This window comes from Symphalangus syndactylus, chromosome 22, assembly GCF_028878055.3.
Source record: "Symphalangus syndactylus isolate Jambi chromosome 22, NHGRI_mSymSyn1-v2.1_pri, whole genome shotgun sequence".
NCBI classification, from domain to species: Eukaryota; Metazoa; Chordata; class Mammalia; order Primates; family Hylobatidae; genus Symphalangus; species Symphalangus syndactylus.
The window spans coordinates 18,678,865-18,703,537 of NC_072444.2; the positions used below are offsets into that span (position 1 = coordinate 18,678,865).

The 24,673-nt window shown below is 47.9% G+C and overlaps 1 long non-coding RNA gene across 1 annotated transcript; it reads left to right on the top strand.

Annotated features, from left to right (window-relative positions):
* The first annotated feature begins 15,195 nt into the window (after positions 1-15,195).
* On the top strand, positions 15,196-24,041 carry LOC134735634 (uncharacterized). The gene is made up of 3 exons (XR_010118946.1): positions 15,196-15,487; positions 23,501-23,638; positions 23,769-24,041. It is a non-coding gene; the product is annotated as an uncharacterized lncRNA (long non-coding RNA).
* Positions 24,042-24,673: the final 632 nt, after the last annotated feature.

Sequence of the window (24,673 nt, forward strand, 5' to 3'; positions counted from 1 at the left end):
GTTTATACGTTTTAAATTATGACTTTCAACGTCAAATATTTCCATATGACAGTCAATTACGTGATGTGTTTTCTTTTTCCTACCTCCTTTACCTGCCACTTCTCATAATAGTATTTGAACCTAAACATATACCAGTGACATTCTGTGGTTGTCATCTTGCCCACACCTTGGTTTTTGGTTTAGATCCACAATTAAATATATTAATGCTCATGAGCTATTCAAAAGTGAATGTCACAGTCATGACTTGCTGAGTGGTACTTATCCTTAACAGAGTCCTCATGAGGCAATCAGGTCTCGCTGAGTTTAGCATGTTTAATAATCTTTCTCACGGTCTTGATACATGGATCGCATTACTGGATATAAGGTGCTTGCCCAAAATGATTTTTCTTGAGTTTTTGGGAGATATTTTCTTCCTTGGGGCACATACATGGTGTATGTTCTCGTTGTGGGATTCTATTTTGTTCTGCCAGGACCTATAATTTCTGCCAGTTACTTCATTCATTTGTTCTCTTCACCATGAGTCTCCAGAGGATGTTTCCTTTGTCCATGCCTCCCCATCTCCCAGCAATTCTGCGTTTCATAAACTGGCACCTCTGGTCCTCCGCATGGTGAAGCCCCTTCCTTTCAATTCCCCAGTAGCCAGTGCTCTAATCCACCAGGTCTCAGGCATGGTCTGTGTTTCTCCACATGCTCTTTCTGAGGATAGTTTTAGCTGTGTTCTGTCATGAACAGGGCCCCCCTGCTGTCCTGGCCTCGATTTGCATAGTGTTTCCTGCTCCCTCTGCCCTTGTGTGGCTCGCAGACCCAGTTAAAGAAAATCACCTGAGGGCCACAGTGTTCCCTCGCCCTGGTGTTTGGGGGCAGGGTTATGGGTGGGATTTTTGACTCTCTAAGTTAACCCCTAGGGCTTTGAAGTGTCTGTTGAGAAATTCAGCTGTTATCATCCTAGGTGGACTTGCTGTCTCCTATCCCCCTACTTCAAATGCAGAACTTCAATCGTGTACAAAAGAAGACCGAGTCATATAATAGAACACACCCTTATTCATTGGCTGGCTTCACCAATCATCTCATGGCTGAACTTTTACAAATACACTCTTAGCCACACACCTATGAAATGTATATGTGTGTGTATACATATGTGAATTTGCTTCTGAGATTATGGAGGCTGAAATTCCCAGGATGGAAGGAAAGCTGGATACCCAGGAAAGCATTTGTTTCCCATTAGGCCTCTTAATTCTCTCCTGGCCTTTGATTGATTGCTTGAGTCCCTCCCCCCATTAAGGGGGGCAATCTGCTTCACTTAGTCTGCCCATCTCAATGTTAATCATATGCGAAACACTCTGTAGAACACAATGAGAATCACATTTGGCCGAATGTCCCGGCACCCTGGTGCTGGGTCACAGTGACACGTGCAAGTAACTATCACACTTGCCCTTTGTCACATTTGTCATTTCCCCTGTTTTTCTCCCAATCTGCAGCTTATATTTGTTCTCTTAATACTGTCTGTGTTGAGCAAAAACTTTTAATTTTTATAAAGTTGAATTTATCAATGTTTAATGGTTTGTGTTTATTGATAACAAAGAACGCTTTGCCTAACTGTGTCGTGGAGATTTTGTCTTATATTTTCTGCTATACTTTTTCTAGTTTTATAGTTTAGTTGTATAATCCATTTGAGTTAGTTTTTGAGTCAGTATTGAGGTTCAGGTGAATCTTTTTCATTTGGGAATATGCATGTCCAGTTGCTTCTACACAATTTGTTGACAAGAGAATGCTTTCTCCACTGAATCATATTTGGACCTTTGTCAATCCATTGGGTGGTTGAGACTGGTCCGAGGGCTGTCCTGGTGATTGAAGAGAGAGACAGGGCATGAAGTAGGGTGGTTCTTATGGGAAAAATTAAGGAAGGCACATTTTTCTATGAGGCATAGGAAGCCCCAAGCACAATTGGGGTACCCTCTACCAGCATGTTGTAGCACACTCATCTCTGCTGTCTCTACCTCTCCTGTTGCAGAAGCTTGGGGGTGCATAGACACTGAGGTCGAGTGGTGTCTTTGGGCACTTTTGAGCATTGACACCAAAGCTCCAGCATCAAATCTTAGAATATCAAGCAGCCGGGTGGATCACCTGAGGTCAGGAGTTCACGACCAGCCTGACTAGCATGGTGAAGCCCTGTCTCTACTAACCAAAAATTTAGCCGGGCATGGTGGTGCATGCCTGTAATCTGAGCTACTTGGGAGGCTGAGACAGGAGAATCACTTGTGTACCTGGGAGGCAGAGGTTGCAGTGAGCTGAGATCACACAATTGCACTCCAGTCTGGGCAACGAGAGTGAAACTCCATCCCCCAAAAAATAAATAAATAAAAATAAAAGAATATCAAGCAGCCAAAGAAGCAGGAAAACATGACACGTAATGAATCTAATAATCTAGTTGAAATTGACACACACGTTGGAAATAGAAGAAAAAGACATTAGAGCAATTAGTATAATTGTATTTTAATTAAATGGAGAGGTTGAAGATTTTTTAAATATCAAATTCTGTAGATAAAACTATGATTTACAGTCTGAAATGGAAGAAGGCACTGGATTAAACATTGCAGAAGAGAAGATTATTGAACTAGAAGGAATAGAAGTTGAAACTAACATAAATGAAGCACACATTAACAAATGACTTGAAAACATAAAAAGACCATCAGCATAAAAACTTTAAACACCCTAGTATAGGGCTAAATGGAATCCCTGAAGGGCAGGTAGTGGAGAAGAGAGACAAAGATATTTAAAACATACTGGATGAAAGATTTAGAAGCTCCATGGAAACCATAAACTTCAAATATTACAGAAATATGATTATCCTAAGAACAAGAAACATGCAGAAAACTTCACCAAGGAACACCTTAATCAAATCCATCAAAACCAATGATAAAAAGGAAATCTTAAAAGTAATAAAAGGGAAAAGAACATGTTACATACAGAGCACTAAATATAAGGATAGCATAAGATTTCTCACAGGAAACTTTACAAACAGGAAGTTTGCAATAAAGTACTTAAAAAAAGAAAAACTGTCACCTGCAATTCTACACCTGGCCAAATTATCTTTCAAAACCGGGCGCAGTGGCTCACGCTTGTAATCCCAGCACTTTGGGAGGCCGAAGCGGGCAGATCACGAGGTCAGGAGATCAAGACCACTGTGAAACTCCGTCTCTACTAAAAATACAAAAAATTAGCCGGGCGTGGTTGTGGGCGCCTGTAGTCCCAGCTACTCGGAGAGGCTGAGGCAGGAGAATGGCGTGAACCCGGGAGGCGGAGCTTGCAGTGAGCCGAGATTGCGCCACTGCACTCCAGCCTGGGCAACAGAGCGAGACTCCATCTCAAAAAAATAAATAAATAAATAAATAAATAAATAAATAAATAACATGAGAAAAAATGTTTTTGAACAGAAAACAAAATGATCTCAATTTGCAGATGGTGTGATCCTATGTATAGAAAATCCCAAATAGTACATACAATTGCAAACACACATACATGCACACAGACACCAGACACACACACACACACACACACACGCACACTATCAGAGTTAATAAGCGAATTCAGCAAACTTTCAGCAAACAATCCATTGTGATGGCAATGAACTATCTGAGAAGAAAACTGACACAATGATTTCATTTATAATAGCACCTGTAAGAATAATATGCCTGGAAATAAATTTGTTCAAGAAGGTGCAGTACCTGTACACAGACAACTACAGAACATTGCTCGAGGAGACTAAGGAAGGCCTAAATCAATGGAAAGACATCTTGTGTCCAGGGGTTGGAAGCTGTAACATGGTTAAGATAAAAATACAACTCAAAGCAATCCACAGACTCAATACAATCCTATCAAAAAGTGGCCTTTTTTACAGGAATGCCTAAGAAGAACTTCATATTTCTAAAAAATAGCAAGTGTCCCCCCAAAACAAAAGCAATCTTGAAATGCAAGAAGGAACGTTCTCTATTCCAAAGGTCCTTAACTGCTCTCAGCAATACTTGGTAGTCTTCAATATATAGGCTTTCACACCTTTTTTTTTTTCTTCTTTTGTTTCTAGACACGATCTCACTCTCACTCAGGCTGGAGTACAGTGGCAAGATCACAGCTCACTGCAGCATGGAATTCTCAGGCCGATGACATCCTAGGGCCTCATCCACTGAGTACCTGGGACTACAGGCTCACACCACCACACCTGGATAATTTTTCTGATTTTCAGTAGAGATGAGGTCTCACTATGTTGCCTAGGCTAGTTTCAAGCTTCTGAGCTCAAGCGACCCTCCTGCCACGGCCTTCCTAAGCGCTAGGATTTGAAGCTGAGCCTGGCTGGCTTTCGCATGTTTGCTATGTAGTTTATATTTCTTGGTGTTATTGTAAATGTTTATGAAAGGAATCTTTAAAAAATTTTGTATTAAAATTATATATTTAAAGAATTACATGTATTATATATATTTAAGGAATACAACCTGAGGACTACATATACACATACACATACACATATATATACATATGCATATGCATATACATATACATATACATATACATATACATATACTATACATAATGAACTAATGCCTACTAGGTGAGGGGCTGCCTTGTGAGCAAACCCAAGGTCCTTGGCTCACAAAGCCTTGTCTAGAAGGATGGAGGGATCAGCAAGCTGGGCACACAGCAGGTTCTGTCTTTAGTGCAGGCACCTGCCCACTCGGGTCTCTGGCAATCCTGACCAGGCTTCACAATGGGTGAGGTGAGCTAGGAATGGGAAAGTGGATGATCTCAGATCCAGAGACTGCCGTTGTCACCTGGGGACCTGGCATGTGAGTGGAGGAGTCTCCCACTGATTTGGCCCTGGGTCAATGCCCAAACATGCACAAGGACAGGACTCTTGGCCTCAATGTTTTAGGAGCCCCCAGTCTTCTAAAGAGGGTTTGTGGTGGGGGAGAATGTTCAACAAAACAGAAGAGTGATGGGTACTCTAGCTTGGCAACAGAGAATACTTCCTTGTGCTACTAAATGACAATATTTGACAATTATGGATGACACAATTGAGCAACAGCTTTCACTGTTTAACAAGCAGTGTCTCTGGAACACTAGGTTAGTGCTGTTGGAAGTTGACTGAAAAGTCAGTGGTTTGAGCCCATCCAGACACATTAATGTTTCTACCTGATGTGACCTTCCGTCTGAAGAGTCTCTTCCTTGGACCAAATATATCTTAAAGCTTCTCTTCTTCTTGTCTCTTGTCTATTTTCTAAGGTGCCTCTTTGTTGCTTGGGGCAAAAAAAGTCCATTTTTAATCCACACCCAGCAAACATCTACCCTTACTTATCCCGGTTTTTAGGGTTTTGGGTTTGTTTGCTTGTTTGTTTGTTTTCTCAGCTTCTCATATTTGGAATACTGGAAATTCCTAAAGTGGAGAATGATGGAACCTGAATCACACACACCTATGGTGAAGCCACAGGCTCTGGGTGAAAAACCTAATCTGCCAGGGTTTGAAGTTAAACACATTAATTTTCTGTGCTTCCATTTCTATCTGTCCAGTGGGCTTAATCAGAACACTTAGTTTGTCCAATGTTTAAACAAGCAGTGCAGGAAAAGCGTGGAGCCAATGCCTGTCACATAGCAATTGGTCAACACGCATGAGCTCCTATCAGCGTCACGGCCTCCAGAATATCCATCAGGCTTTGATCTTTGAAACGTCCTTCCTGATGTGAATGGGTCATTCTTCAAACATTCTCTAACCGATGGCCATGAAATTACTCCAATGTGTATTATTACAAATACAACTGCAGGGACCAGACTGACACATGTATCTGTTGTGCATCGCTTGTCTATTTCTCCATAGATACCTAGAGACGGAATTGTCAGACCAAAGTATTTATACATTTCTGATTTTGCTAATTTCTATCTAAATTACTGTGAAAAGAAGCCATAACAAGTCATACTTTTAATATTTGGTGAGAATTCTTTTTTTCTCCATCTTCTGGCCAAAACTGGGAAGTACTTGCCTACCATTTCCTCTGGACTCACTTTTGCCAACATTTCTGTAGTTACACAGTGGGATCACATTGCATGCATGACATCAAACTCAAATCCTTAAATGAAAAGAGGGATTAACATAACTGTATAAAAAGTTATATTTAAAATACAAAGAATGCAAATATATATGTGTATACAAATATATATATATATACACCTACATAAATGGGAAAGGAATTTTTTTATTTGGATACTTTATCAAAGTTATATAGACTTGAAAATTTGTTTAGTAAAACAGCAGTTCCCTTGTGTACTCCCAGAGTTTCATCACATAGAAGCAAGCATTTAGCTATTTATTTCCTTATGTCTAAATCGATATTATTACTTTTTGATTTTCAAGTGTAGGCACTATCTCTCCTTCACATACTTGCTCATCACCACCACCCCCAAACATGCCTCTCACTACCTTACCCTCTAACATGTTTGTGTCCTAGTTTGAGTGCCAACTACTACATTATTATAACTGGTATATGTTATTCAGAGTTCAGTCACATTGGATATACATAGCAGGAATGAAAAGCCAGTATCTTCAGGGACTCTCTCAAGTGGATAAGCTTCAGAGATTTTTGTAATCTTTGGTCACCCTCCCCATCTTTTTCCTATTCTGGGTAAGTACTGGATCTGATGGGCCCAGCTCAGGTCAGGAACTCTCTCCTTGAGCAGGGGAGAGTGGGACATCTTCATGTGTAGTACCAAGAAGACACTGTCCAAAGAGGGACAGTAGTTCTAAGACAGAAAAGTCAATCTGTGGTAAGGGGAGGCAAAACAAGGACACGAACAAAAACCATGTCTGTTCTGTAAGGGGAGCCTGCAGTAGAGGGTGGCTTCAGAGTGGGAGGGGAGAGTTTTGAGAGATATGGGCCGTGGATAGTCCTCTGTGGGCTGGAGCCACGCAAGACTGTGGGGGTCTCTCAGGGGCAGGGAGCTGAGGAGAATCTGCCCTCCCCAACCTGGGAGACTGATGAGGGGACTGTCCTGGTCACCAGACAGAAATGGGGTCTGGGCCAGGGCAGTTCTGGTGGGAAAGAAAGAACAGGACATCTTCTCCTTAAGGTAAGGTCCTGAGTTCAGGTCTTGGTAGGGAGGGAGGTTACCTTGGGCATTAGCCACTGGAGATGGTTGGCCAGATGAGCGCACTGAAATCTATGTTCTATAAACTTGTAGTTCTAGTAGAAGAATGACTGCAGTAAAGGGTCTTTAGGAAGAGGAAGTGGAAGACCTGATTTGGGTTGGGGGCTCCAAAAAGAATGTCTGCCTTGCTGTGCAGAAGCCTTCTGCATAACCTCCCTGGTCCCCTTGCTCAGTCTCCCGGCCAGACCCCCAGAGTCCCTGCCCTGTGCACCCTGGAAGTACACAGTGAGTTCAGCCAAGGCATCTGCAGCCGGGACTCATCCCTGGACATTTCTGTGGCCTCGGGTGCCCTGGCCTTCTCCAGGCCCTGTCTTGCAGGCAATCATCCTGCAAGGGAATGGGGGAAGGAGGCTACTTGACAGTTGACACTGAGCGGCTCCACAGGGTCCTGACTTAGCTCCTAGTCACTTGCAAAACTATATGCCCCCATCTCATCCCCCAAACGATGCAAAGAAACTTTGCCAGGACTCATGCCAGACATATAGGATAGGACCGTTCCATAGAGCCAAGTTCTTAGGACATCAGTAAGAGATGGAAACCACCTGCTGGAAGGTGCCACAGTGGGAACCTTGGGGGCAGGGAGCAGTCACTGAGCTGTCATGGTGAATCCTGGCTCCTGGCCCTCACATGCCCTTTCTCCCCTTCCCTCCTTCTCTCCTCCCTGCTGTCTGCTCTTTCCCCTCTCTCCCCTGCATCCCTCAGGTACCTTCCATGGGCCCTCACCCCTCCTTTTCAGAGGCTCCAAAGTGAGCCCTCAAAATACTTGGTAACCTTGGACATTTCCAAAACTGGAGAGATTTGGCCACACAATTTTTATGAGCTAGGAAGGTTCTCCAGAGCTCTTGCCTAAATTTTTCTGTTGATGAGAAGAGAACAAAAGAGTTTCCACCTGATCTGGTCTTAAGGCAACTGCTCCTTGGAGCAGAGACTGGGCAGGAAGAAGGGGGTTGCCCGGGGCCCCAGACTTGCCCCTCTCAGCTGCTCTGCTCCTCTCCCCTTCACTGGGGGAGAGCTGACCAGCGATCAGGAACCTCTGTTCTCCACAGTTGCTGGGATCTCAGGCTCAAATCTAAATATTGGCTGATTTAGGAGGCTAAGGGAGGCAATTCCCTGGAGAGAGGTGTCAGGATTTGGGACCAGAGCAGCATCTAGCTGCCGTCCACAGAGACCCCAAGGACAGGAATCCACTGGTAGCCGGTTGGAGGGGATCCCATGAAAACAAAATGAAACGTGCGCAGTAGAACTGGAGCCAAGACCAGGAGCTGAAAAACTGCGCCGTCCTAAGGGATGAAGGAATTAGGAAATCCCGAAAGTAAAGTTTTTCATATAGGTCATTTCTTCCAAAGAGACACAGGGCAACGGCCCAGTGACATGAATAAAAGAAAACTTGGGGTTTAGGATTGAGGGGAGGCAGCCTTTTCAGTGGAGGAGACCTGTCACCTGGAGGCCCAGGGTCGCCCTGAGAGGGGAGGGATCTTGCTGGGTCGCTGGGTCCGGGACTCCAATTGCACACAGCCAGTGGCCTGGAGGGTCCATGAACATGACTGGGGCAATTTCCCCCATTCTGCTTAGGGAGCAATAGGAACATCACTGGCATTATACAGAAAGGTCCCACTGAGACTTGAACTCTGATCACCGCATTCAGAGTCCAAAGCACTCACCATTACATCATGGAACCTCACAATAGCCCATAACTGGAGGGCACTGAGTTCACATAGCAGCCATAGTTCCCACACACCTATGTTCATGCATTTCTTCTGATCCCTCAAGCAACACCAAGGAAGGTGGACCTGTGGGGGAGGAGTCGTCCTCTTTCTTTCTCTGCCGTCTCCTTTGATCAGCTTTTACCATTTCATTTGCACCTTGGAAAATGAGGCAAAATCCAGTTTGGGCCTAAGGCCCACACTTGAAGCCTCCCTCATGGAAAACATACTCTCTCAGTTTACCAGAGTTTCCTGTACCAAGGGGAAATTTCTGCAAACAGTGATGTTATATTCTTTTTGCCTTCCCTCTTTTCACTTTGCCCAGGGAGGCCAGATGATTGTCAGAACAGGACTTGGGACTTCCTGGGTGCCTTGCCCCCTTCCTCCATGTAATAAATAATAGCTGACACCTAGCAAGTGGGATTGGGAGGCAGAGAAGATTTCATTTTCTTTTTCATATACTTTTATGCATTTGTTTGGTTGGTTTTGGCAAGATTTTCTCACCAGAAATGGAGATTTGTTGGATTTAAAATAAAAAGTAATCAGCCATGTTTTACATTCAACATTGATTGAACCCCTGCTGATAAAGCACTTGCCAGCTTCAATGGGGCTGCTGGAGATGAGAGTACACAATCCCTGACTTACAGATATCTCATCCCAACTAAAGCCTAGGTTATCTGAAGGGGAGATTATCAATGGCAAATGCAGGCTCCTCCCGTGGAAAGAAATTCTGCTTCCTGGAGCTGGTGGTCTCTTCTCCCACCAGTTCAAAGAAGCTTCCCTTGCACTGTGGATCTGCCCTCCCTGCCCCAAAAGGTTAGGGTATGTGCCATTGAGGCTGAGGGCATATGTGGGAAATTCAGACATTCTGTAACACCTGCTGTCTCTTCCCAAGCAGGTGAATCTTTGGTGAAGCAGGACAGCAAGCAGGTCCAGGTGGACTTCCAGGACCTGGGCTATGAGACTTGTGGCCAAAGCAAGAATGAGGCTGAATGGGAGGAAACCACCAGTCCCAGTAAGAGCACAGGGTGTGGGGCTCACCCTCCCTCCCTGGAGTCAGCTGTCACATTTGGGTGCTGTTGGCCAATTCCACACCTGAGAAGTAGTGGGGAAGAGGAGGACAGGAGGTTGATAGGAGAACTCTTACCCAAGATGAGGCTGAGTATAAGTTTGAATTTCTACAATTAGTTTGTGGCATACTGCTAATAATAATAATAATATAAAGTTCTATCCACCTGATTATTATAGTAATACTAAGGCCTACTTAGAGACCACATGAGGTTTTGGAAACATGCAAACCATAAGTTAAAAATAATTTTGTTTTGCATTATAAAAGGACTACAACTATAGGGCCACCCACCACAGTGAAAACCAGAAGAGAAGAAAAACACAGTCTCTGTCATTCTTGAGGAAGTGTAGTGTGGCAGTTAAGAGAAAAGATCCTGGGGCCAGACTGGTTGGCTCAAATCCCAATTTGTAAACTTTCCTACGCCCCAGTTTCTTCATATGTTAAAATAGTAATAAAGGAACTACCTACCCCATCAGGTACTAATGTCAATTAAATGAGTAAATTCTTATAAAATGCTTTAGAACAGTGCCTGGCATCAGGTAAAATCCCGTGGATTAGTTCTCATTCTGACAACCACTGCCCTAACACACTGATGTTAACATGCTGATATATTTATTCAAAGTCTTATTTTCCTGTGCCTATTTTTTCACACAGTTGTAACCCAATAAACTTTTAAATTATAGTAAAATTTAGAGAGCATTAAACTTGCAGCATGCAGAAATAGCTTGTCCTACATTCTCGTGGCTATCCTAACTAGATAAGGCCATGTTAATGTCTTAAGAAACATCAGTGTGTGTGGAATGAACACAGGACGCTGGAGGATTTGAATTCTGGCTCTGCCGTGAGCTAGTTTGAGTGATCTAGAACAAGCTAGTTTACCACCTCTCTTTAAGTTTTGGTTTCCCCAGTCAGTAAAATAGAAAGTGGTGAAACCTAACTTGTGGGTATAAGGAGGATAAGAAATATTGTATTTGAATGCCTAGCAGAGTGTCAGGGTTGAATAAAGTACTACTTTAACTTTTTCCCTAGTAATTATTGTCCTCATGACCAAACCTGCCTCCTCTCAAAGGCAGTGGCCACGACAGCACACCCTACTTTTATTTAGGAAGACATCTTTGTCTTTTTTCAGAGTGTGAGGAGCACAACAGCCTCAAGGAAATGGTCCTGATGGAGGGGCTGTGCTCTGAGCAGAGGCGCCGGGGCTCAATGCTGGCTAGTTCCTCCGAGAGGAAGCCCTTGGAGAACCAGCTAGGGAAGCAGGAAGAGTTTCGTGTATATGGAAAGTCAGAAAACATCTCAGTCCTATGAAAGGACATCAAAGATCTGAAGGCCCAGCTGCAGAATGCCAACAAGGTCATTGAAAACCTCAAGAGCTGGGTCCAGTCCCTCTCAGTTACAAGTGATTATTTGTCTAGTCTGGAAAGACCCTGGAAGCTGAGAGCTGTTGGCACCCTGGAGGGGTCTTCACCTCATTGTGTCACTGATGAGGATGAGGTGTGGCTGTCTGATGGCACTGTGGCTTTCTACTCTCCAGGACTTCAGGCCAAAAAGGACCTGGAGAGTCTCATCCAGAGAGTATCCCAGCTGGAGGCCCAGCTCCCAAAAAATCAACTAGAAGGGAAGCTGGCTGAGGAGCTGAGATCAGCCTCGTGGCCTGGGTAAGGATGGCACTGTTTGGGCACTTTGTGGATTGAAAATGTGTAAGTTTGTGGTTGGTGTAGGGTAGCTCAGGCAGTTGGAAGGAAGAACATGTCTGGGTATTCACAAGGACACTGATTTAAATGGTAGATATAGGTCTGTGGAAAAGACAGGTAGGCAACCAGGAGGGCATAGGATGATGTCCCAGTATCTGGGAGATACCAGGTCTCAGGGATTTCCTCTTAGGGATATATTAGTACAGTAATAGTATATATGGTACAGTATAGTATAGTATAGTATAGTATAGTATAGTATAGTATAGTATAGTATAGTATAGTATAGTAGTAATACTGGAATCAGACTGCCTAGCTCTGATGCTTATACCCAGGCAACCTTCTTAACCTTTCTGAGCCTTTGTCCTTACCTATTAAATGACGATGATAAGAGAACCCATCTCAAAGGGTGGATATTAGGTTTAAATGAATTAATACAAGTGCTGGACAGGTGTGGTGGCTCATGCCTGTAATCCCAGCACTTTGGGAGGCCAAGGCAGGCAGAACACCTGAGGTCAGGAGTTCGAGACCAGGCTACCCAACATGGTGAAACCCTGTCTCTACTAAAAATACAAAAATTAGCTGGGCATGGTGGTGCATGCCTGTAATCCCACCACTCAGGAGGCTGAGGCAGGAGAATCGCTTGAACCTGGGAAGTGGAGGTTGCAGTGAGCCTAGATGGCACCACTGTACTCCAGCCTGGGTGACAGAGCAAGACTCTGTCTCAAAAAAAAAATAATAATAATAATAATAATACAAGTGCTTAGAATAGTGCCTAGCATATATTAAGCTCTCAATGCTATTTGCCATAGTTATTAGTGTTATTGATACTTTGTGTTGAAAACACAGACATTCATCTTGGTATGTGTCCTGGTTATCTATTGCTAAGTAATAACCACTCTAAAACTTAGTGACTTCAAACAATACTTTATTATGCTTCATGGTTCTATGGTTTGACTGGGCTCAGCTGGGTGGTTCTCACTTAGGGTCTCTTGTTTTGGGTCCCATCAGTTGATGGCATGAGAGTTTATGTGATGGCTGTGATTGCAAAATACAGTCAGCCACAGTATCATGACATAGAAGAAATTCAGGCATCAGTTGGTAGTTAAAACAGAAGACGTGAAAGGTCCTATCTAGACTTAGGATGAAATGATTCTAATTATTCATTGAGTATCTGCTGTGAATCTCTGTGATACTGGTGCTGTAAGGGATGTGCAATGCAGAACTATCTTCATTCTCACAAACCTTACGATTTATCTAGGGACATATAATTAGCATATATATAACAGTTGAAGAACAGTGGCATGGTAAATTTTTTCTTTTGTTTTGATACAGAGTCTCACTCTGTCATCCAGGCTGGAGTGCAGTGGGGCCATCTCAGCTCACTACAACCTCTACCTCCCAGGTTCAAGCAATTCTCCTGCCTCAGCCTCCCAAGTAGCTGGGATTACAGGCATGCGCCACCATGCCTGGCTAATTTTTTTGTGTGTTTTTAGTAGAGGAGAAGTTTCACCATATTTGCCAGGCTGGTCTCGAACTCCTGACCTTGTGATCTGCCTGCCTTGGCCTTCCAAAGTGCTGGGATTAAAGGCGTGAGCCACCACGCCCGGCCCATACTAAATTTTTTTAATGCAATACTTTGTCAGGGTAGAATTTACTCTTAAATACCTCTTATGGCTTATGTGCCAGAATTCAGTTTGGGGGAGTTCCTTAGAGATGTTCTCACAGAAATCTCTACAGAAGCCCCCATAACTTATCATCCACTCTTTCCGTACTTACTCTTTCCTCTTCTGTCCTGCATTAGGAAATATGATTCCCTGATTCAGGATCAGGCCCGGGAACTGTCTTACCCACGGCAAAAAATACGAGAAGGGAGAGGTATTTTTTATCTTCTCACCCAGCATGCAAAAGATACAGTAAAATCTTTTGAGGATCTCCTAAGGAGCAATGACATTGACTACTACGTGGGACAGAGCTTCCAGGAGCAACTCGCCCAGGGAAGCCAGCTGGCAGAGAGGCTCACCAGCAAACTCAGCACCAGTAAGTTGGCAACAGGGCTTTGGAATACTCTGTCACCCCCACAGTTCCAGCCCCTGGTGGCCACCACATCTCCACTGCAACTTTTTAACCTAGGGTCCTGTTTCTATTTCATTTCTTGGGGCTAATACAGGATCAAGACTGCTCAGTGGGGAGCATGGAGAGGAACACACAGGGCTGGAGATGCCATGGTTACAACTCTAGAAACTTCACCCCTCATGGAATGTGACCTGTGGGGCAGTGGCAGCATCTCATGCCTGTAATCACAGCACTTTAGGAGGTCGAGGCGGGCAGATGTCCCGGACTCTAGGGGTAACCTTTTCTGAGACGGGAAAACCTGCATTGGTGAGACTTGGGCCAGACAGGACTCTTGTCCCACCTCATCCAGAAGGCTCGAGTGGCCAGGCCACAGGCTCTCGCTTAAACCCCCGTCCCCTCCCAGAGGAATCCCGCAGCGTCTCTTGTCTTTTTCTTCCAATGGGCAGTTCCTTCCTCGAACTAACCCTAATACATTTTGCTACAACTCAAATTTCCTTTAATTTTGGCCTTAGTGGGACTGATGGACTCAGATACCCCTTTCCACCCAGATAAAAGTGGGACAGAGCGGGGTCAGACCGCTCCTAACTGTCCCCCGACCCCGCGATGGGGCAGACTTCGTGCTTGTCTGGGAGAAGAAGCTGCGACCCCCGCGGCGGCGGGATAGAGGCGACTCCGGCAGCGGCGCTGGCGCGAGAATTTTCAGCTGAACCTGGAGGAGGTGAGCGCAGAGCTGGCGGGCTGGAGCGCAGAGCTGGAGGAGGCCGAGCGCAGACGCCCCTGGCCAGCTCTGCACAAGAACCTTCAGCAGCTCATCTGTCAAATGGATTTGGCCGTAATGTCAGCCCCATGCAGGGGCTGTGACGATTACACGGACAAAGGGTGTAAAGCGCTAGCCCAGGACCTGGCACATTGGAGGTGCCCAAGAAAGGGGCAAGATCAGTCACCAACGCGGCCCACCTGGCGTCTGTCACTGCGTTTGAAAAACGAGGGTGTTCGTTTTCCTCATTTGAAATTTAAACGAGGAAACGCATGTCAAAGCCCTTTTGAAGGCGGAAAGGACCGACGCGAAAAATGGAATATGGCCGGGCGCGGTGGCTGACGCCTGTAATCCCAGCACTTTGGGAAGCCGAGGCGGACGGATCACCTGAGGCTAGGAGTTCGAGACCAGCCTGGCCAATATGGTGAAACCCTGTCTCTACCCAAAATACAAAAATTGGCCGGGCGTGGTGGCGCATGCCTGTAGTCCCAGCTACTCGGGAGGCTGAGGCAGGAGAATCGCTTGAATCCAGGAGGCGGAGGTTGTGGTGAGCCGAGATAGCGCAACTGCACTCCAGCTTGGGCAACAGAGCGAGATTTCGTCTCAAAAAAAGAAGGGGGGGGGGATCTGTCACCTCCCGGCCGAGATCGTGAGGGGAGGGGCTTAGGGGTCCTTCCCTCTCCTTCTGGGAGAGTAGCCCAGGAGAGCAGCCCCGCATAGCGCCGCACCCTTCGCCGAGCAGAGCGCGCCTGGGAGCCGCTGTGCTACGCCGAGGAACTGAGCCTGCGCGCGCCGCCGCAGGTGGAGGGGTGGGGCGGGGTCAGCCAGGGGCGGAGTCTCCCCTGGGGCCGTAACCCTGCCCTTGACCCCAGGCCAGACCCAACCCGGACTCTGAGGGCTCGACTGAGCCACGGCGGCGCCTGCGCCCGCGCAACCCTCTGATGCAGAAGGTGCCTAGCCGGCCTTAGGACACGTGCGCCGTCCGCAGCTCGGAGCCGGACAAGTGAGACCGGGCGGCGCCTCGGGTGGGTGGGGTCTGTCCGCATAGGGGCTGGAGCCAGCAGAAGCCTTAGCCCAGCCAAGGCTGATTTGCCCCTCCTCGGCGTGCCTCAGAGGCAACTCCTGCCTCACTCGCTTTAGGTCTCTGAACCTGTCCTTTCCGCAAACTGGGGGCCCGGCCCTGCCCACCATCCCTGATTCCCACCTGTTCAATCCGCTCTGATGCACACCTGACTGGAACACACCTAGCCCAGGCTGCGCTCTGTGGGCAGAAGGGCTCTCTGGCAATGGCAGCTGGCTTGTCTCACCTGCCTGTCTCCAACGGAGAGGCTCTGGACTGGTATTAGGTTTCAGATCGGGCGGAGGGCTGGGCTTCTGACCCCTGTTCCTCTCACAGATTTCTGGGCAGAGATTGCCATGACTCCTACTTCTCTTACATGTGGAGGCACGCAGTGGTGAGATGGTTGCTTGGGGCGAGTCCAGCTGGGACCTTAAGCGGGCAGTTGACACCAAGACTCCTCTGGCAAGTGGCAGAAATCCTGGCCCACACAATCTCCAGGAAGAAGAAACATACAGAGATGGGCATCGCCCACCTGCTGGCAGAGGGAGTCTAACTGCAGCCTTCCCACTGCATGAGGAAGAGATGTCCCAAGCTCAGATCTCTCCCAGGCCTGACAGCATGGCAGCAGTGGCTGGGGCATCCGGAGAGCACTCTCAAACCTCCCCGCAGCTCTCCCTCCTTTTGTCCTCCTAGGGCCCCTTTGAACTGCCTGGGTACCAAGTACCCGGTTCAGATCTCAACTCTCACCAATTGCTGTACCCATACTGGGCTTGCTGGGAATACTGGCACAAGTACCAGCCCCTGGACCACGTATGAGAGTACTTTGGGGAGAAGGTGGTCATCTACTTTGCCTGGCTAGATGAGTCTAGCGCTGGGGTGGGGTCTGGGAGTGGGGCTTGAGTGCAGAGATGGGGGTTCATGAGCTTTCTCTCACCCTTCAGGTTTCTACATGGCCTGTCTGCTGCCTGAGACCCTGGTGGGCACCCTGCTCTTTATCTGTAGCCTTGTCACTGTGGGGACCAACACACCAGTGTGGGTGGCTGTGGAAGCGTTGGGGGATGCGCTGGGTGGGCTAGGTTGTCTGCCTGGTTGAGGATAGGCCCTCCCAGGATAGGGACCCTCTGCTCACAGACAGGAGATCTGTGCCAGTGGGGGTGCCACTCTGTGATACCTGTGCCACGTGGAATATTTCTGGGATCTGCCCCATGGCCAAGGTGGGCCAAGGAAAGGGGCAAAAAAAACATGTAGGTATTTTGGACCCAACCTGGGCCTGGATGCTGGCCCTACCTTGTGCCCGCTCTCCCCTCCTCACAGCTGAGCTGCCTCTTTGACCACCCAGGAACCATGTTCTTCAGCATCTTCATGTCCTTCTGGGCCATGGCCTTCCTGGAGCACTGGAAGCAGGGAGTGCCACCTTGGCCCACCACTGGGACTGCAGCGACTTCCAGGACCAGGAGGTGATGCCCAGTTCAGCCCTCCAGGCCACAACCCCACTTCCCAGAGTTCTCAGAGGCCATAAAGTGTGCTGGGAAGATCTCAGACTTTGGAGTCCAACATCCTGGGATCCAAATCTGGCTTCTCCTCACACTTTTCCTGGGTCACTTTCAACCCTCCCCTGACATCAGGACGATACAGGCTTGGTGAGGTGAAACATTGGGAGTATTTATATAAGCTGGGCCTTGGAAAGAGACCCTCCCTAGAACCGAGAAGGAGAAAACATTCCACCTACCCACCCACCCATCCATCTACCTACCTGTCTATCCAAACATCTAATCATTGATCCTGAGTCTGTTCGCTTCTCCCTACCTCCTCTGCCACACCCCAGCTCTCCTCACTCCAGTCCAAGTCACCATTTCCTCTTTCCTGGACCACTGCAGTGACCTCCCAACAGGTCGCCTTGCCCCACTTAATTTATTCTCAGCTGCCAGGATGGTGACATCTGTGTTACCTTCCTCAAAGCCTTCCAGGGCAATCTCATTTGAGATGTACCTGGGAAACCATCCAGAGCCCTCACAGTGGCCTACAAGGCCCTGTGCCATCTGGCCTGTGTCTGGTTCTCCCCAACTGGCTCCACCAGATCCTTGAATTGGTCAAGTTCATTTCCACCCTGGAGCCTTGGCATTGGCTATATTGGCTATGCTCTGCCAGAATCCTCTTCCTTCAACTTTTTTTTTTTTTTTTTTTTTTTTTTTTGAGACAGAGTCTTGCCCTGTTGCCCAGGCTGGAGTGCAGTGGTGCAATCTCAGTTGACTGCAGCCTCTACCTCCCGGGTTCAAATTATTCTCCTGCCTCAGCCTCCCGAGTAGCTGGGATTACAGGTGTGCACCACCACACCGGCTAATTTTTTCTATTTTTAGTAGAGATAGGGTTTCACCATGTTGGCCAGGCTGGTCTCAAACTCCTGACCTCAGGTGATCTGCCTGCCTTGGCCTCCCAAAGTACTGGGATTACAGACAGACATGAGCCACCATGCCCAGCCCCTTCAGATTTTATACAGCCTACTCCTTGTCATTCAAGTCTCAAATGTCTCCTTCCTAGAGAGGTCTTCCCTGATCACTAATCCAGAGAGGCTCCCTGTCACTGTTTTAATTTAATCGCAGCATTCATCACTATATTTTATGGTTTGTTTATTATCTGTCTTCTCCCACTAGCGTGTGAGCTCCATGAGAGCAGAGACCTTGTGTGTGATGTTGGCTGCTGTACCCCAGTGCCCAGAATAGTCTCTAGCACATAGAAGATGCTCCATAAATGTTTGTTGCATGAATCTGTGAATAATCTATCTTCTGCCCACCCATTTGTCCAGCCATCCATCGCTTTATCCATTCAACAGGGTTATAGGAGATAGAAAACCAAACAAGATATTTTAACAGAGGTAATTTAATATAAGGTATTGGTTAAACAGGTGCTGGGGGACTGAAAAACCAGAAAGGGAACACTGAGGCAATGAAGTAAATGTCAGTGGTACCCTTTGGATAGTGCAGTACACAACTCAGGTGACTCTAAAGAGTGGCCCTGGCCCGGGCACAGTGGCTCACACCTGTAATCCCAGCACTTTGGGTGGCTGAGGCAGGAGGATCACTTGAGACCGGGAATTCAAGATCAGTCTCAGCAACATAGTGAGACTTTCTGTCTACTAGAAAAAAAATTAGCTGGGTGCAGTGGCATGTACCTGTAGTCCTAGCTACTCAGTAGGCTGGGGCAGGAGAATCACTTGGGGCCAGGAGTTTGCAGCTGCTGTGAGCTATGATTGTGCCACTGCACTCCAGCCTGGGTGACAGAACAAGACCTTATCTCTAAAAAATATATTAAAAATTAAATTAAAATTAAAATTGGCCATGCACGGTGGCTGATGCCTATAATCCCAGTACTTTGAGAGGCTGAAGCAAGCAGATCACTTGAGGCCAAGAGTTTAAGACCAGCCTGGCCAACACGGCAAAACTCCATCTCGACTAAAAATACAAAAATTAGCCCCAGCTGGGCACGATGGTTCACACCTGTAATCCCAGCACTTTGGGAGGCCAAGGTGGGCGGATCATGAGGTCAAGAGATTGAGACCATCTGGCCAACATGCTGAAACCCTGTCTCAACTAAAAATATGAAAATTAGCTGGGCGTGGTGGCATGCACGTCTGGTCCCAGCTACTTGGGAGGCTCAGGCAGGAGAATTGCTTGAACCCGGGAGGCGGAGGTTGCAGTGAGCCCAGCCTGGTGACAGAGCGAGGCTCTGTCTCAAAAAAAAAAATAAAAATAAGTAAGTAAGTAAATAAATAAATAAATAAATAAGCCCGGCATTGTGGCATGTGCCTGTAATCCTAGCTACTTGGGTGGCTGAGACATGAGAATCGCTTAAACCTAGGAGGCGGAGGTTGCAGTGAGATGAGATCACGCCACTGCACTCCAGCCTGGGCAACAGAGTGAGACTCTGTCTCAAAAAAAAAAAAAAAAATTTAATTTAATTTAAAAACAGTGGGCTGGGCACGGTAGTTTATGCCTGTAATCCCAGCACTTTGGGAGGCTGAGGCAGGCAGATCACTTGAGGGCAGGAGTTCGAGACCACCCTGGCCAACATGGCAAAACCCCGTCTCTACTAAAAATACAAAAATTAGTGCCAGGCACAGTGGCTCATGCCTGTAATTCCAGAACTTTGGGACGCTGAGGAAGGTGGATTGCCTGAGGTCAGGAGTTCAAGATCAGCCTGGCCAACATAGGGAAACCCCATCTCTACTAAAAATACAAAAATTATCTGGGTGTGGTGGTGCACACCTGTAATCCCAGCTACTCAAGAGGCTGAGGATGAGAATTGTTTGAATCTGAGAGGAGGAGGTTGTAATGTGCCAAGATCGCACCACTGTACTCCAGCCTGGGGGACAGAGTGAAACCGTCTCAAAAAAAAAAAAAAAGAAAGAAAAGAGTGGCCCTGCCTTTGCACCCACTGTTCCCTTCCCAGAAAGCTTCTCTCTACTGTCCGTTTAGCACCTTTTCACCTTTTCGTTCATAGCTAAAGTGTCATTTCTTCAGAGTGACCATCCATGAAAAAGTTTTCCTTCATAGGACATATATATATATCTGTTCATTCATTTAACTCTGTCTCGCAAACTAGTTTGTAAACTTCATTAGGGCATGGATCTTCTCCAGTTTGTTCACTATGGCATATTCAGTATCTATTGCAGAGTGGTACACAGTTAATAGTTATTGACGAAACTAATAAATTTATCCATTTATCAACCCATCCACCCATCCCACTCATCCATTCATCCAAATATCCCCATGTTCATCAACCATTCAAACAGACTTTCATCTGCTCACCCACCTAACAATCCATCCATCCATCCATCCATCCATCCATCCATCCTCATGCCCATCAGCCATCCCACCAGACTTTCATCTCCTTACCCTAACCATCCACCCATCCTCCATTCATCCATCCATTCATCCATTCATCAATCCTCAACCATCCAACCAGACTTTCATCGCTCACCCACCTAGCTATCTGTCTATCCTCCATTCATCCATCCATCACCCATCCGTCTATCCATCCATCCTCATGTCCATCAACCATCCAACCAGACTTTCATCTGCTCACTCACCTAACCGTCCATCCATCCATCCATCCATCCATCCATCCATCCATCCATCCTCATGTCCATCAACCATCCCACTAGACTTTTATCTGCTCACCCACCTGGCCATCCGTCCATCCCTCCACCCACCTGCCTGTCTACCCACTTACTTGTGAATAAACTATAGAGATTTACTGATTGCTTGCCCAGTTTACCTGCCCATTTGTCGGCCTACTGTCTGCTCACTCATCCGTCTATCTAGCCCTTTTCCACATGTTCACTCATGTGCTGTTTACTTCTCTGTCTACCCACCCATCCATCTAGCCATACATCCACATGCTTTTAACCATGCCCTGGGGAAAAAGTCCCTGCAAAACCAAAAATGAATTAGAACCCATTCCTCTACTTCCAGAGCTCCCTCTCCAGTCAGGAAAAGGTGGGGGGCTTCCCCTATCCTAGGATCATGGCACCAGCCTCTTGGCCCTAGGATGCACATTTCTGTTGCCCCCTGTGATAGGAGTGCCCACATCTAGAGTTTGCTGCCCTGGCCCTGCAGATGACCCAGAACGCAGTGACAGGCTTGAAGGAGCCCTACTTCCCACCGCACAGCTGCCTTTCCCGCCTACTCACCAGCTCTGCAGCCATCCTTACTGTGGTGATGGGACATTGGGCCTTTGCTCTGGAAGGACTGGCCTCTCCACGATGGGTGCACTGGAACCCTGGCAGTGCACTCTCCAGCTCTCCAGCTCTGATAGCCCTCTTTCCTGGCCCCCAGCTCTGCATGGTGATGATTTTCCTGGTATCTGTCATAATTTACCATGGCATCATCAGCATTGCAATGTTCCACACTGGCAACTCTGTGCTCATGACCCAAGTGAATGTCCTTTGGGGCAATGGAGGGTGAGAGCACTGTTCCAGGCTCCAGGCTTAATGTGGGCGTCTTCAGGTTTTTTTCATCCCACCACGTGGGTGGGCTCTTGGTAATGGCCCACCACACCCGGCTAATTTTTGTATTTTTAGTAGAGACGGGGTTTTACCATGTTGGTCAGGCTGGTCTCAAACTCCTGACCTCAGGTGATCCACCCATCTCGGCCTCCCAAAGTGCTGGGATTACAGGTGTGAGCCACCGCACCTGGCCTGGTCTTCCTCTAAAACCAGGTAATGGGTTGCAGGGCTATCTTTGTGTCATCTGGGAACTGGGAGTCTGGTGTCTCCAGTCACCCTCAAGCGAGAGTGGCCAGGGACACATGGCTGGCATTAGGGGTTGGTAGGTTAAGGACAGGCGCATAGGGGCTGACCTGATGGGCTATGCCTGCCCCCTTGTGCCCAATAGAATTCTGACCAGCTCTGCCCTTTGTCCAGAGATGCATAGAATCCAGACCTCCATGAAAATGCCTTCACTTTCATTTCCAGTTTGTCAATTTCTATTCTTCTCCCTTCTACATGGCATTCTTCAAAGGCAGGTGAGGACCACTCCCCAAACCCCAGCCTTGGGGCTGTCGCCTCCCAAGGAAGCAGCCCAGCAAAGCAGCAGCACCCTTTGGGCTCCAGATTTGTTCCTACCCAGCTCTTGCTATTGACCTTGAAGGTGGTTCTTGATTTCCCTGGGCTAGAGTCTTATCAACTGTAATTTATGGGCACATCATTGCACAGCTGTGAAAATCTAACACCCGCATCCAGTCTGTCCTACAGCCTTCACTGGGTGGCCCCAGGCCTGACAATGCCACCTCCCAATGCTGCAGTTTGAGTTTATCACCATCTTTTGGGGGCCTTCCTTCTATGCCCCCTTTGTTGGATGCTAGGGACACAGAAATGAATCAGAGCTGGTCCTTTTCCCTAGAAGCATTGAGTCTTTAATGACATCTGGTTAGGAGTCATACAGTGCTGGACTCTCAGGAGGTGCTGTTGTTGTGTAATTGCCATTGTCATTTGATGGGATGGGAGGGATGATCACCAAAAGAGCCCACTCTGCAGCACAGTGACTCCATCTTCCTGGGCCATAAGTGCCGCATTTGCTGATCATGGGTTGAGCAGTAAGTAGATTTAGGCCATGGTCCCAGCAGACCCCTGGGGCCTAGTAGGTTAGGCAAGGCCTCCCATCAGCTTTGTCAGCAGGGTTAGTTGTCAATTCAGGGGGTGGCCAGAGGATCAGGAGCAGTGGGGAGAGGGGGTCAGCCTCAGCATGGAGTTTAGCTGCAGCCTGGCTCCAGAGAGGGAGAGCACATTACCCACAGATGCAGGGGGCCCTCAGGTTTGTGGGATGCCCCCGTCAGTATGGCACATTGCTCCGCATGCGGAGTGAGGACGTGATTATGTACCCTTGGGTTGCTGGTTCTTGGGGGTTGGGGGTAGTCATCACAACCTCAGGTCTGGCAGGGGTAGGATCTGCCTCTAGGGCCTCCAAACTGGGTAGAAGGAGCAGGTGGCCAACTCTCTGCACCAGCAGGGAGGTGGGGTAACCCCTATGCAGCCCCTAAGCCCTGAGTAAGGTGCTCTGTGTGTGCCAACAACAGTGTGGACCTGGTGGCTGCCACATTGAGGTCACCCAGCAGCTCATCATCATCATGGTGGGCAAACAGCTGCTCAGCCACATGGAAGAGTTTGTTGTGCTGTGAGTGCTGGGGGAAGAATGGGGGACAAGGCTGGACCTAGTCAGGCCATTTGGAGGGCTTTTATAAAAGCAGAGCAGAAAAGCCCTTTACTGGGACAGAAGATACAGGCACAAGTCCTAGCCCTGCTTCTTGTGAGCTGCATGGCTTTGTGTCTCTCTGGGCCTCAGTTTCCTCATCTGTACAATGGGGACAATAATACCTCTCCAAGAGAGTTAAGGGGATTATGAGGCGTTCAACAGGAAACAGCTTTGCAAATGGAGGGCTTTCTATTACTATTTTTTTCAGGGGCAGTGATATTCCAGAGACCAAGAATGACTAGGTGGGAAGTGCAGAGTTGAGAGCACTGGACTCGAGTCTAACAGAATGGATTTGAACACCGGCTCCAGCACTTACAATTAGGGGAGCCTGGGGCAAGTTCTCCAGGTGTGTTTCCTCATCAGTAAAGTGGAAATCAATCGTCATGGTGCCTGCCTCTAAGGGGTGCCGGTGATAGAAGTGGCAGTTTCTAGCACAAGGTCCTGTTATGACCATTATCTGGTTGCCCTCCCTCCAGGAAGCTGAAGGCTTGGTGGCAGAAGTGGCAGCTGGCAGGGCAGAGGGACACCCAGATCGGGCAGGAGCTGCAGCACTGGGAGGAGGAAGGACTATGAGCTCATCGAGTGCCAGGGCCTGTTTGATGAATATCCAGGGATGGAGGAGCAGTCGCTCAGCAGCATGTGCCCTGAGTGGGCATGAGTGAGGCCCCTGGGGGCCTGGCACAGCAGGGGAGGTGGCCCCGGGCCTGACACTCCCTGCCTGCTGGAGCTGCAGTTTGGGTTTATCACCATCTTTGTGGGAGCCTTCCTGCTGGCACGCCTGTTCGCTCTGCTCAACAACTGGGTAGAGATCGGACTGGACGCCCACAAGTTTCTGTGCAAGTACCAGCGACCAATGGCTGGGCGCGGCTGGACATCTGGATCTAACTGCTCCTGCTGGAGGCCATGGTACACCTTCAGGTCACCTTGAATGGGAGTGAGGTAGATGAAGGGAATACAGGGGCAGGGGGCAGGGGAGATGGAACTCAGAGACTGGGGAAGGGGCTTCAGGAATAGGGAAATGCAGGGCTGGAGAAGGAAATCCGGGTCAGAGGTTGGGAAACAGGGGACAGGAGGCTAGGATCCCGGGCCAAAGGCTCATCCTGCCACGGGAGGGGGTCTGGATCCGAGTTGGGGTGAGTTACGGGGTTGGGCCCTGAAGGCCCTCTGGCTCTGCAGGCTTTCGTCTCGCCTTCATCTCGGACTTCCTGCCGCATATCCTGTAACAGTACGAACACCACACCCAGCTGCACGGATCTGTGAATTTCATGCCGGCACCCGCGCCCCCTGCCTACCTGGCCCAGAGCAAACACACTCTGCAGGTGTTAGACCCTTCAGGCTGGGGAGGAGGGGCGCGGCGGGAGGGGCGTGGCGCTGAGCCTTG